General features: G+C 33.2%; 2 long non-coding RNA genes across 2 annotated transcripts; both read right to left on the bottom strand.

The window, feature by feature from the left end:
• Positions 1 to 931: 931 nt before the first annotated feature.
• Positions 932 to 2287, bottom strand: LOC145319441 (uncharacterized). The gene is made up of 3 exons (XR_013879848.1): positions 2224 to 2287; positions 1359 to 1499; positions 932 to 1168 (listed from the first exon to the last, which is right to left on the bottom strand). It is a non-coding gene; the product is annotated as an uncharacterized LOC145319441 (long non-coding RNA).
• A 1718-nt stretch (positions 2288 to 4005) lies between these two features.
• Positions 4006 to 6549, bottom strand: LOC145319440 (uncharacterized). The gene is made up of 3 exons (XR_013879847.1): positions 6438 to 6549; positions 4355 to 4498; positions 4006 to 4106 (listed from the first exon to the last, which is right to left on the bottom strand). It is a non-coding gene; the product is annotated as an uncharacterized LOC145319440 (long non-coding RNA).
• Between the last annotated feature and the right edge of the window lie 8636 nt (positions 6550 to 15185).

The raw sequence follows: 15185 nt of genomic DNA, 5'->3' as shown, positions 1-15185 counted from the left end.
CCCCCCCCCCCCAACAAAGCAAATTTTACGTTTGGGGTAAAATAAATTTGTGGCGCGCTGTGCACCTCACCCCACCCCACACCCCTCCAAAACAAATTACCCCCCCCCCCCTAAAACAAATTTTAACCCCCCAAAATAAAAAAGCTTGGACAAACTTGTACCAGCGGCTTCGAATGAATCGCAAATTTTTGCGAAAAAAAGCAAATTTGCAAAATTCTTAAAAATTCTTTTTTAAAAAGAAAATAGGGGTTTTTTTTTTGTTTTTTGAGGGGTTGGGAGTGTCCCAACACCCCTCCCAAAAAAAAACCTAAAACCACAACAGGACAAGTAGGTATATTCCTGAGTAAAATCCGATTGGTTCCGTGGTTACCTAGATCTTAATGAACGGACGGACGGATGTACAGACGGACAGACATCAATCCACTTTGTATTATAGATAAACTCTTCAACAAATTATAAATTCTAATAATTTTGGCCTATTTTGGCACCCGGGTTCAAATAGAACAATTGTATCATACCAAAATTATGATTTTGATTCATAGAAGATTATCTTCTAAAGCTATCTTGATTCATATTTGCCCATAATTAATTTATGTTATGTGTCCCTAACAACTGCACCTTTCATTATTTGTAATTAAAATCGGAACCTCCAGAAATAAAAGCAAATTTTCATTTCTTTTTCTTGGAGTGGGGGGGGGGGGGGGGGTAAGAAAGACAGACGCAGATCCTGTTACTTTATTATAAGAATAGAAAAAGATTTTTTATGAAATAAATCAAATGAAAAATGCCGCAAACTTTGCAAACATGCTGCAATTGATAACATTGAGGTAGGAAACGACCAAGTTAGTTTAAAACAGCTCTTTAAATGCAGTTACAAAGTAAAGGACATACCATGTTTAGAGAGAATCTTTTTAGAAATGAATTGGCAGAATTTAAACAAAAATATTTATTAATATTTATATTAGAATTTCAAAAAAAGGTTGAAAGCATAAATTAAAAAAATATACAATTGCCATTTGATTTCTCTGATGAACTTTGTTCAAATGGTCAAATTGCGGGTCATCATTCAGCGTCCGGCCAGGAGTGCATTGACAGGGAAGAGGATGTTGCAGGGCAGAGTGGAGAAGATCAGGGTACAGCTGGTGGTGGAGGCGAAGGCAACGGCAGACTAGGAAAAAATATTTATAAATGAATTACTTCAGGGCCTTTTAGATTGTATATTACTTTATGGTATACTAGCTGATACGTCCCAGGAGAAGGGGAAGGGGGAGAGGGAAGTCGACCCAACAACTTTTAATTGAAGTTTTAAAAAGAAAAAGTTAAAAAGCTGGGGGCAAGAAAAAACATATTTAACTTACGCAAGTAGTGAAGCATCTAGCCTTGGCAAGAGCAAAGAAGAAGAATCTATTGCTTGGCTCAGGAGCATCAACCGCAGCTGCTTCAGTGTACATAAGTACAACTGAGAGGACAACAAGAGCAACAAGCAAGTTCTTCAACATCTAAATAGTTCAAATATTAGTCACCAGGTATCTATAGTATTTTTTAAATAAAAATAACAGCAAAGCAAGAACAACAATCATTATTTAACATTTTTATAGTTCAAATATTAGTCACTAGATGGCTCTAGTGCACTGAAGTAAAACTGAAAGCATAACAAGAACAACAATCAGATTCTTCAATATGTACAATGTACACAGTTCAAATTTCAGTTACTAGGTAGCTCCAGTGTATAAAATAAAACTGACAGGACAAGAAGGGCAGCTAAAAGTCTCTTTAAAATCTAAATATTTAAAATATTAGTCACTAGGTATCTCCAGTGTACAACTAAGAGGTCAAAAAGAGCAGCAATCAAGTGCTTCAGCATCTAAATAGTTCAAATATTATTTAATAGATAATTATAATTGCCATTAGATGGTTTATTAGCCACTAATTAGCTTTGTTGCAGATTTGTAATCATCTATAAATAGTTTTAATATTTGGTACCAAAGTAAACTTAAGTGAATTGGAATATTTGCCGTTAGACAGCTCTGATACAAAGAAACATAATCAGAACTATGTTTATTCATCTATTCAAATACAAGATAATAGATTAATTATAAATATACAAGTTGATAGAAAAACTTATGAAGTAATAAAAAATCTCAATTAAGATAAGATAATTTGCTTCTAAAAGAAAGAACCATTCTTTAAGTTAGATATTTATTGAAAGTAAAATTTTCTCACCATGATTTTGTTTCTTGGATATCCTTCTTTGAATGATAAACTTTACTATTATATTTCTTCTTTTATAGTAAAATATTGTACATTTTATAATACATCTACCTGACACTTGGGTTTCAAACTACAAAAAGATCCTAAGCTTGTTTTTGTTACTTTTCACAATAAAATGTTCCTGGTAACGATTATCTCCAAAAATCTAGGAACTTTAAATTCTGCTAGCTGCCAAATAGCTGTTAGTCCCATTTAAAGTTGATAGATTTTTGGAGCTTTTCTATACCAGGAAATTTTATCATGAACACTGCAAAATAGTAGTTTTTTAAATAATTTTATTCTTGTAATAATAAAAAAATCTTCTATAGCATCACAAACAGACAGATAGGCAAAACTACGTATTAAGTGAATTTACATACATCATGGGAATTTTCAAAATATTTCAACTCTAGGAAATTTTTTCGTTGTTTTCATAAAATTCAAAGTTTCTTTCCAGGGAATAGTGTTGGATATTGTATTGAATGATCTATGCAAAAACTAGTGTTTACACAAATGTAAAGTTTTCTCTGATAAATAGAGCCTAATACATTATTAAATGAACAATTGATTCATGAACAAGGATGACAACATCCATAAAAGCGAAGCTCTGAAACGGTATGTCCAACGAACATAGTGTCAGAACTGAATAATCAGAATATAAATTTATAAACTTCAAACGAAACAAAATAGTAAGTAAATATGCTGAAAAACTGCTTAAATATAGGATATTGTTTAAGGATATACTTACATCTTTAGGACTTTATTATAGAGATGCTTCGCTTATAACAATGTACTTTGTTGTCCCAGGAATCAGTATTCCAAAAATCAGACCAATAGGATAATTTCATCACATAAAAATTTGATGTTAAAAAAGATATAAAAGCAACATGTTTAAAATGGACGTATGGGCTTTCTGGTAACGATTATAGAGTTGCTTGCTTTCTAAATCGTACCTAACTCCTATAGGAATCATCATGCAAAGTTTGAAATCGATAGGACAATTCTAACATGCCTAAATTAACGAAAAGAGCTATCCGTCCTAATTTACCTATTAGGAAACTAGATCAGTTGTTCAGACTCTCTTTAAATTATTTCAGGCAATTAATATAAAGGGAAAAAAACAATGATGATAAATTGATATACATCCCCAATGAGAATAGACTTAGAGTGACCCTTTTGTAGATTAAAATTATTGGTTTCAAGGTTTGGAGACTACTAGTTTTAAAATAATTAATCAAAATTCAGATAAAATACCAAAAGTTTTTGAGTCAATAAATAAGATAACGTGGTTATGAAACTATGGGCACTAGTATAATTAACAAAGTCCAAAAAATTGCTAATTATTTTTATATACTCATTCAAAATAAGAAAATTAAACTAGAGTTATGTTCAAATTTATATTTTTTTCATAGTTTTTCATTAAAATAAGTAAGTTTAAAATATTTTCTTTCATCAATCCATTTCATTTCCATAAACAAGGTTGTCATCTTTTTCTTAGGTATAATTATAAAATAAAAACTTATGATAACAAAACTAGTTAAAATTCATATTGTATTTTGAAATTTTACATTAGTAAGATTAATTAAGTAACTAAATTAAAAGTTTTATTTATATTGTAAAGTGAAAATTAAAAATAACATAACTTTTAAAGGTAAAAAGAGTTGTTTTGGAGACAAAAATTAACCTGATCTACATAAAAGTTATGATATGGTTGCTAGCTTGCCTAAAACTAAAGTTATTATTGCTAGACTAGATGATGCCTACCTGTATTAACCAGCAAATGGGAAGAGAACATTGCAAGGAAGAGTTGAGAAGATAAGAGTACAGCTAGTGGTGGATGCAAAGCTAACAGCAGCCTAAAATATATAAATATACAAATTCAAAGCATATTCATCCTATTTATTGCATATTTAGTCAATTATTACAAAAGTATCAGAAAAAAATGACTTTCATAAAACATTGAAGGTACAACAAGTTTGGGGTTGGAAATACAATTTAACCCCCCCCCCCCTCCCTGTCTACCCCCTTAAGCATTCCTGTGAAAACGCCCTAGAGGAGCAGCTATGAATTAATTACATTAGATTATTGAATTAATTATACTTACACAAGTGTTGTAGCATCTGGCCTTGGCAATGGCAAAGAAGAAAAATCTGTTGCTTGTTTCAGCAACAGCTTCAAAAGAAGCAGCTTCTGTGCACATAAGTACAACTGAGAGAACAACAAGTACAGCAATCAGATTCTTCAGCATCTAAATAGTTCAAATTTTAGTCACTAGACACTGGTAAGTGCAGTCAATATTCTCTAAAATGGCTATAACATTTGGAATGATTGTGCAGCTATTACCTTTTATGATACAAATAAGGATTTTAATTGCCAATTATCTGAAAAGTTTATATCCTTGAGCTAAATTTTTTTTTTAATTTTATAACTCTGCTAACCCTAAATCTTCATGCGGTTTTTAATATCTTTGTTATGATTCAATCCACGCATATAACGATTGCTTTAATCGTTTTCCAGGTCCCATAACTGTGCTGCTAGACCTTTATTTTTTAAAAATCGGTTCAGAAATAAGGATTTTAGAAGCTATAATATTAGAATATTAGTTGTTTGATCCTTATCCTATTGGGGAGTCTGATGGAGGTCAGGAACAAAGCCTAAAACCAACCCTAAGACATTTATAAACCTTCCCTTAAAAGTGTAACCAAATTGGAACAGTATTAGCAAGCTGTTTTCGTTATCGGCCGGCCGGAAATCGGCCGACTTCGGCCGGATTCGGCCGATGAACATAATCGGCCCAAATTTTCTTCATGTTAAGTTTAAAAATATCGTATTCGGCTATTCCTCAGCCGATTTAGTCGTCTAAGGTGGCAAAAAAATAGTCCTGGTCGTAATAAATTCAAATCCGTTGACCAATCTAAAATCCGTCCACTGGTTGTCGCGTAACGATGTTTTTAAAGTTGTAGACATGATAATAATTGCATAAAATAGAAGTAAAATTTAAAAATACCGTAGCCGGTTATTCCTTGGCCGATTTAGTCGGCCAAGGTGGCAAAAAAATAGTCCTGGTCGTAATAAATTCAAATCCGTTGACCAATCTAAAATCCGTCTACTGGTTGTCGCGTAACGGTGATTTTAAAGTTGTAGACATGATAATAATTGCATAAAATAGAAGTAAAATTTAAAAATACCGTAGCCGGTTATTCCTTGGCCGATTTAGTCGGCCAAGGTGGCAAAAAAATAGTCCTGGTCGTAATAAATTTAAATCCGTTGACCAATCTAAAATCCGTCCACTGGTTGTCGCGTAACGGTGATTTTAAAGTTGTAGACATGATAATAATTGCATAAAATAGAAGTAAAGTTTAAAAATACCGTAGCCGGTTATTCCTTGGCCGATTTAGTCGGCCAAGGTGGCAAAAAAATAGTCCTGGTCGTAATAAATTCAAATCCGTTGACCAATCTAAAATCCGTCCACTGGTTGTCGCGTAACGATGTTTTTAAAGTTGTAGACATGATAATAATTGCATAAAATAGAAGTAAAATTTAAAAATACCGTAGCCGGTTATTTCTTGGCCGATTTAGTCGGCCAAGGTGGCAAAAAAATAGTCCTGGTCGTAATAAATTCAAATCCGTTGACCAATCAAAAATCCGTCCACTGGTTGTCACGTAACGATGATTTTAAAGTTGTTATAAATGCTGCGTATATTATAAATATAATAATGTCGTCTTCGAAATGAAAATGTCACTCTAAGAAAATTTTTGAACTACAAACAAGTAACAAATGTGATTTAGATGGACCTTTTACCATAAAATTACTTTTTCATAAACTAATCATTTTTTAACTACCTTTTTTAAAGTAGCTGCAACCATTTTCCACCCAAAAAAAATTATTGACTGCACTTACAGACAGCTCTAACACAACACTAAGAATAATTATTCAGGATCAAAAAAGAGAAAATGTTATTCACTAGATGGCCCTATTGTACACGCAGAGAGAGAGGGCAATGGACTTAAAATGAATCTTCCACCCAAAACATTAAATTTTACAGTTTTACCTTTAACAGCTTAGAAATTATTTTTCATGATATTTTGTCCATTGTCCTATGCCTGTTAAACTAACTTCAATTTACTTTTAAATATAATCTTTTTATGATTGTAATCCTTAATATTACTATCAAAGAAATTTTTACCTTGTGTTAGTGATATATCTTCTCTTAATAGATTGATAATTATACAGTTGACAATCAGACTTTATATACAAAATAATTTTATCTATACACAGAGCAATATATTTGCTTTTTTGATTGATTGATGGAGTAAAGAATAATTAGAATGCAAAGGGGTGATTTATGAGACAATCATGTCCTTTGATAGCAAAGTAATATCAAGCTTTATAAAATGAATATAAATTATTATTTAAATTTAAGGATTATTTAGACATATTTAGGATAATTACATATTTCTAAAAATAATAATGCACAGAGCAAAGATTCAGATTTATCTTGATGTTTACAAAAGTATTAGTTGTTTATCGGGATACTACCAACTATGCCCCTAGAGGCTTCTAGGGCCACTTAAGGAAAAGGGGGGAGGAGGATTTAACCACCCAACCTTTAATTTAGTTTTAATAGGAAACAGTAAAGAAATTTAATTTTTTGGGGGGTGGGGGAGGGGGTAATTTCTTCTCGGGGCGATTTTTCTTGGGATTGTGATTATTAATAGACATGAAACGCACATCAAAAAGTGCTGATATTCAATTTAATTATATATTTACATTTTACACATAACAATTGACTATAATATATTCATAGATTTATCATATTAAAAAAGGTACATTTTTGGTAGATGTATAAATTTAATTGTTTTATTCCTATAAATCATATGAACAACAATTTTATGGTCAGCCGAATTTAATTTAAACTTGTTGGATGCTGTGAAAATGATTTTAAAAAAGATGGAATGCCATATTTGGGTCGCTTTTAGACTTCCAGCAGATTTTAAAAATTGTATAAGGTTGATTTCCCTGAGGCTTAAAGGCGGCTGGCGGCTGACACACAGCTGCTAAAGAAGTTAGAAGTTGTAAACCACAATAAAATGATTTAAGTTTTAATCTGGTCTGGAACAGGCGGCCTGTTTAGTATATAATATGCTCTAATCATGCAAAAACAGCTTCGAAAATAACTTTTTTGGAAGTATTGCTCCGTTGAATTGAAATCAAATAAAAAAAACATGTATATTGTATATCTGATAATGCAACTACGTAGGCAACTTTTGAGAAAAATAAATAATACATAATTCATTCCTAATCTTTTAGGGGCCAAAAAACAGGAGTTAATCCTAGCATCTTTCATTTTCCTATAAGTTGACAACTACGATGTGAAGAAAATACATTTATTCTATACTAATATCTTCATTTTATTTTTTTACACTATCTACACAGCCTAGAATCTACAGTATCTACACAGTCTAGACTTTACAATATCCACGCAGTCTAAACTTTACAGTATTTACACAGTCTAGACTCTACAGTATCTGAATAGTCTAGATTTAAAAGATCAACGCAGTATAGAATTTAATGACGCAGGCTGTAAAGAGTATTTAGATTGTCTAAACTGCTTATCTACATGGTACATTCTACAGTAAGTGTGAACGTGTATCCACTTAATTTTTTTTTAGGTTAGAATAGAGTTTAATTTATTAGTTTGGGTTATCCCGCAGGGGCTAGGTACATTTAATATGTGAAATCCTATGAAGGTGAGATTCCACTAGAATCAAACGCAATCTAAACTTTACCAAATCTACGCAGTTAAGACTTTTTTTGCATAAAAATATCATATCTAAAAAAAGGTTTACGAAGTAAAATAATTATACAAAATATTATGGGAGAAAATGATTTAAATATCGACTTGAATAAAATTTAAAATTTGATTTTAAAAATCTCATTAAGTTGCTATTTCCTTAATTTTTTTACGAGAATCTTACGATATGCCCGACGACAGATACATCGTAGATGTAAAACGCATGGCTTTTAATAATCCTATTATATAGGGTAGTAAGCTTTTTTGTCTGTAGCTTATGATTTCGATAACTACTGTACCTATTGAGTTCTTTGTTTTATGGAAGCTTCTTATAGGTTCCTGGATAGTTTAAGGCTATTTTCATATCTAAGTTAGGTTTTAGGCTATTTTACTAATTTCCTTACTCCTTTAAATACAGAGCTCCTAGATGCTTGAAGCGCAGCTGCTAGTAGAACAATAAAGAAGGAATATTTATTTATGAAAAACACAAAAAAAATGCTTCATTTGTAATTTATTAGAAAATGTTAGTCTCAACAAATAAACATTAAACATGCATATTATTACAATTTACAATTGAAAGAAGTTGACAAGGAAGTTACTTTCCAAGGGCTGGGACATTAGTTGGGATTGTTGACAGGATAGTGGACAGGTTCTGCAGAAGGTAGGACATCACATCAGTATTGATGAAGTTCTTGCAGGAATCATGAAAGTTCTCCATGAAGCACTCAAAGCTTGCAATCTTGACGGCGACCTCCTCGAGGATAGTTGTTTCGTCATCAGAGAAGTTATCAGCACACTCTCCCAGCTCTTCCTCCATACCAGCAACCATGTTATCAACACACAAGTCGATAACTGTCTCATTGAGGCCAGCTTGAAGTGTTGGGCTCAGAGTGGCGAGGTCAGCATCAATGGTGTCCTGAAGAACATTGCCCTCCTCATCAGCCCAGCCGAGGCTGACAAGTACACAAGCCTCAACAGTGTATTCTTCTTCAGCTGATGAAATAAGTTCGTCAAATGTGGGACAGTCATTGTTCTTGCCCTTACCCTTTCCTTTGCCCTTGCCCTTGCCCTTGCCCTTACCCTTACCCTTACCCTTACCTTTTCCTTTACCCTTACCCTTTCCCTTGCCCTTACCCTGTCTGCCCATAATAGTGGGTTCATCATTCATGCAGGCAACCATAGCTGCAGGAAACTTGGCCTCCAGGGTTGATCCATACATGCAGATGGCCCCAGTTGTCATGGAATCCAGGCACACACCATCTTCTCCCTCTCCCCCGTCCCAGGCCAGAGCAGGTGCGGACAGGGCCAAGAGAGTAAGGAAAATGTTCATGTTGTTAGGAAGGTTTGTAAGTATCTGATGAATAATGTATCTTTTAATAACTTTTTATTTGATATTATTTACATGCCACAGGTGAAAATTTATTTTACTTTGTTTAGTTATGTAAATAGTTTTTGTTATCAAAAATATTCTTCTTAGAAATTTACTTATCATATTATAATACTAGCAGCTGCGCCCCTAGCATATAGGGGCTATATATTCGAAGCTAGAAAAAACTCAAAACCATCCCAAGACTCAAAAAAGAAAACTAAAGAGCCTAAGATTATCCTGGGACATGTGTGAAGCTTATCTAAAATAGATAGTTAAAAGCCTCTAGGGGCACTTAAGGTAGGAGGGGGAAAAGTCGACCTCATCCCATTTTAAATTTGAGTTTCAAAAGAGTAAAAACTTTTTTTTTTGGGGGGGGGAGGGGGGTGAAGACACCCTCTCCAAAAATAGTTTAAAACCTTCCCAGGACCTATAAGAAGCTTCACTGTAAAGGAGAACAATATCGGTTCAGCAGTTATTAAGGTCCTTCGGGACAGACAAAAACGCTTACTACTTTATATAATAGGATTACTAGCGGCTACACCCCTAGAGGACTCTAGTAACACTTGAGATGGGAGTGGGAAGAAGACTTCTGACAACCCCATATTTTCAATTTAAGTTTTAAAAAAGAAAGAGTAAAAATCCATCCTAGTAAGGTGGAGGAACCCTCCCCCAAAATATCAGTTCAGATGTTAGCGAGATCCTTTGCTACAGACAAAAAAAGCTTGCTACTTTATACAAGAGAAATAAAAAATTTTGAGTTTTAATACACTTAAAAGCTAAAAATTACGTATTAAGGAAATTAAATGATTTGATTTAATCAAATTACATTAACATTAAAGATCTCAGCATTTGAAATAATGACGACATTTGTATTATTTAATCTTGATTGGTTTGTACAAAGAATTATCCTCCAAACTTTGATACTGCTCACTGCTAAATATATAAATTATATTATTGTTCATTATCCTATTTCTGATAATGTTTGGTTAAACTGAACTAAGAAAAAAAAAATAACTTTTTAATAAGTAATTGAATTGGAAACAAACAAAAAAATATTCGGATTTCAAACAATATTTATAAATTTCTATCTTCCTCGTTCATATTTAATTGATTATTTTTATAGATAAAATCATATTTTTATTTATTTCTCTAGAAATATTAATTTAAGCTTGCAACATTGTTTTGGTTGAATGGAGGGAGAGGACTTTATAGATTAAATTTACTTACAATGCAAATTTTATTCCGACTTGTTACACTAGTAGCTACTTTCCTAGATGTCTCTAGGGACAATAATGGAAAGTGGGGTGAGGAAAGTTAACTATTTACTTTTAGTTTTTTATTTAGGAATGTTTTTTTTCGTTGTTTTGGGAGGTGGGGTAATTTAGAGTTTAGATACCCTCCTCCATAAACTTTCCCTGGTCCTATATGAAGCTACTAGCGGCTTCGCCCCTAGCCTCTAGGGGCTATGCCTCAAGAGGTGATCAAAAAAATTTTTGGCGAAATTTTTGGACCAAGGAAATCTTCAGCAAAAACAAATGGGGGGGATTTTTTGTTTTTTGGGGGGTTGGGGGTGTCCCGTCCCCCAAGAAAAAAGCCTAAAACCACCACAGGACCAGTAGGTATATTCTCTGAAGAGTAGAATCCGTTCGGTTCAATGGTTACCGAGATCTTAAGGGACGGACAAACAGACGGAGAGACAGACAGACGGACGGATAGACATCATTCTACTTTGTATTATAGATAGGTTTTATTACAACAATCAATCCTTTGATAAATTTAACATGATGTCTGTCTTTATTTAATGATCTCGTTAACCGTTGAACCGATATGGTTCTCTTTTACAATGTAGCTTCTCATATGACTGGAAAGGTTTATATATATGTATTTTTAGGGAGGGTACCACAAATATTTACGCATCTCTATAAGTAATTATGACAAACAGCTTGGTTATAAAGAGTATCTACCCTACAAATAATTTACGTAGAATTTTCAAACGATTGAGAGCAAGGACACTAATGTCTATAAACAGCGTTGCAATAATTTAGTAGTAGTTGCAATATAGTAATTCTAGTCAAAAGAAAATGTGAAGACTAGAGTTAGTTAACTATAAAACATAATGAAATATTCACAATCGCTACATATGATTATCAAACAGGGGCGTCCAAGCTTTTTTATTTGGGGGGGGGGGGGTAAAATTTTGAAAATAAAAATTTTGGGGGTGCCTACAGCACCCCAAAGCTCATTTTGGAGGGGGGTAATCTTTATTTCATTTTTTTTATTTGGGGGGGGGGGGGTAAAAATTGAAAATCCAAAATTCATTGGGGGGGGGGGGGGTTAACCACCCCTCCCACCCCCCCCCTTGGACGTCTATGTTATCAAAACATGACGTTGAATAAAGGTAGCAAAGACTGACATATTATCGAAACAACTGACATTCAGTTTTAACAATTTCCTTGGATATAACTAAAGTAGTTCAAATCTGCATTTGAATAAGAAAATGCCGTTAAGTACGTATGTAACTCCATCAAATGGACAAACCTACTGATAAATCCAAATTATAGATTATCTACGCTACTCATTTGAGTCAATACAACGTTTATCATATGTACACTTTTTCTTTTCATTTTCTTAAGAAAAGTAAAAATTGACGTAAATTTGGGATAAACAGATGATATTTTCAAAGGATTTTTTCTTCAAATAAACAATTGAACATTTGTTTAATAAATAAACAAGAAAATAAAGTATTTATATTTATTTTATATATCTTAAATGTTAAAGAAAATGATCAATTTTATATATTTGAAAGCGAAGATTGTCTACAATTACGGACGGTCTGTCCGTGACGTATAGCTCTCGTCATTAAATTAGTAATTGTCCAATCAAATTGAAATTTTATATAATGATTTCTGCAAGAGGTGGGTACAATTTTAATAAGCGAAGCAATTCTACCCTACGTAATACCTCAATTTTTCTAGATTTTTTCAATGATTATTCCTAAGTTTAATATAAAACAATAAACGCAATGTTTGTTGATTAGATTTTAAGCTTCGCTTTTATTGATGTGGTCATATTTTTTTCAATGTTGTTTTTATGAATCATATAAAGAAATAATAAATGCAGTTTTTATAGAGAGAAATAAATAGAATATATCATTTGAATATAAAAGATATAATGCATCTTATATATATAATTCATTATTCCAGTATGGCTTCCAACCGATTAATATCCGCTGGAATATAACCGGTTATTAGCTATGATAAAAAATCATGTATCGAATCTTATCATAGACAATTTTCAACGAATAATAATATAAATAATCATGAAATCAATACCAATACGATACAATAAATGATTATTTTAGTTAAAAGAGTTTAGATTGTTTAAAAATCACTAGAATTAGAATTGTTTCAAGACAAATATCAAAATACATTTAAAAATAAAATTGAAGTAGGGGAATCTAATAAAAGGGCGTCCAAGCTTTTGCATTTGGGATGGGGGGGGACAAGGACGTCCAAGCTTTTTTGTTGTTTTTTAGGGGGGGGGGGGAGGGGGTAAAAGTTCAAAGTTAAAAAGTTTTGGGGTGCCTAAGATAAGCAGAAAAGGCTTCCTAGCTTGGTATTTTACAGAATGCCCTCAAGTTTTACTTTTTTCTCGGCGCTAATAATAATTTGACTACAGGACTTTAAAAAACAGAAAGGTAAAAGATTTAGCGCATCTGGCGCCAGCCAAAGGGCATTTTTATTTAACCCTTAACGGTCGGGGGGGGGGGGGGCGTTGAACGCCCCCCCCCCTCCGGTTTTTTCTATCTCATTTTCTGTGTGTGAAAGATAAAGAGCCCAAACTGCTTGACTTTTTAAGTATGGGTATGACACATAACTGAGAGTTGGAATTTTTTGAATATCTCCATCCTGGCGGGCACAGGATGCCAGCAAACCTGGCAGGGTCATCCAGGTAAAGAGCAAAAATATTTTTTTGACTAAAACAAAGCATTTTATCATACCAAATTACTAAAAAATCCTCTAGTAGTACATCCTTATATAAAATACAGGTGTTTAAGTCACTTTCAGGTTCCAGGTATGATCCTGCAGGTCCTGATCCTCCAGGTCTCCAGAAATCTTTAAAAGGCTCCTGTGGCCGCAATTTTTGATCTAGAGACTTCAAATTTTAAACTTAAGCTTTTCTTACATGTCTACATAACGTATTAAAATTTCATGAAGATCCGCCGCCGTTTTCCCGCCGACCGCCGACTGCGGCGGCTGGCAGCTGCCAAGTACAGCTGCGGCCGCTGAAATTTATATTTTGACATTTCTAATGTAAAATTTACATAAAGATAAACATTTTCTGGAAAAAAAATTTTCTTCTAGCTTCAAAAATAAGAAAAATACAGCCGTTTGAAATTTTTAAGTAAAAAAAGACCTAAAAACAAAGGTTGTTAAATAAAAGGGTGAAGGAAGCGAAAATTGACTTAGACCTATAAAAGATCGGAAATTCATTATTAAACAGGGGACTTGCACAAAAAAATTTTGCCCTCTAGCTCTAATAGGAACTGAGATAATAAGGGGGGGCGTTGAACGCCCCCCCCCCCCCCCCGACCGATTAAGGTGCGGCTAGGGGCCCGACTGTAAAGGGTTAAACGAGATTCAGGGAAAGGTTTACAGATATTAAATAAAATGCTGAGGAAATAATTGTAAATATTTCACAAAATAGCGAGTAATTGTTAGTCATAAATTATAATTGAGATCGGGTCTAATACTGAATGCCTATAAATTTATGAATCTTGTTAGGAACAAATTAAGCAGTTTCTCTCAAAGTGCTTTGTCGAGCAGCAGAGATACCCTCTTATTTAAAAAAAAATGAAGCTCGAGGTTGTAAATGTGTTTACCTTAGGTTAGTTTAGGTAAGGTTAAAGTGGGAACAGGGTAGCCCCGCAGTTTAAGGGCACCAAGGTTTAAGCCCAAGAGGGTTAGGTCTTCAACAGGGGTTTGGGTTATGTAAAAAAAACTACCTGCTCTTATTTCCAATTTATTTTAATTGTAATGAGGGGGTTCCATGTTCGCTACGCACTATGAGAGAAAGCCCAACATATTTTTTTTTAGTGTGTAAAGTTAAGCACTTTTTGGTAGCAAAGTTACTCTATAACTCAATTTTTAAATATAAAAAACTGAGATATATTCGTTTGATATACGATATTTTTAGATGCCTATGAATTTTCTACAATTTTTTTTTTAGAATTCTGCACATCTACTCTAGTCTAAAATTCACTATTTGTCTTTTTTTGATATTTATAAACAATGTATAATCCTCATTCTAGGGGCTTGCGCTACAGTTCATGAGGATCGTTAAACAAGGGGATGATAATCCTCCCAATTCTCTAATTGTCATGATACCAGGGTTCGAATTACTTTTAACAACCCTTTGATTGTTAAGATTTGAAACAACGTTTGTATTTCCTTAGTAGTGGTTAAACTTTACTGAGGGGAGCCAACCCTGTGGGCTTTCCTTGTCATAGCTTCACCTAACCTAAAATTAAATAAGCATCGATTTTTTTTAGAAATATCAAAAGAAAAGGTTTTCGAAACCACCGAACTTATCTTTAAATTTTTGTAGTTGCTAATTATGAATATTGATGATCTAGTTTTAGTAACAATATAATCTACATTAACCCTCCCCATTACTTTCTATTTATCCTTTCCTCCTTATATTAATAAAAAAAGCAAATATTTGCCTTTGTAATGGATATTACTATAAAAAGAATGATTGATAACTGAAAA

This window comes from Acartia tonsa, chromosome 5 (assembly GCF_053477335.1).
Source record: "Acartia tonsa isolate MP-2025a chromosome 5, ASM5347733v1, whole genome shotgun sequence".
NCBI lineage: Eukaryota > Metazoa > Arthropoda > Copepoda > Calanoida > Acartiidae > Acartia > Acartia tonsa.
The sequence above is the reverse complement of the archived record's forward strand: the minus strand, read 5'-3'. Positions and strand labels throughout refer to the sequence as shown.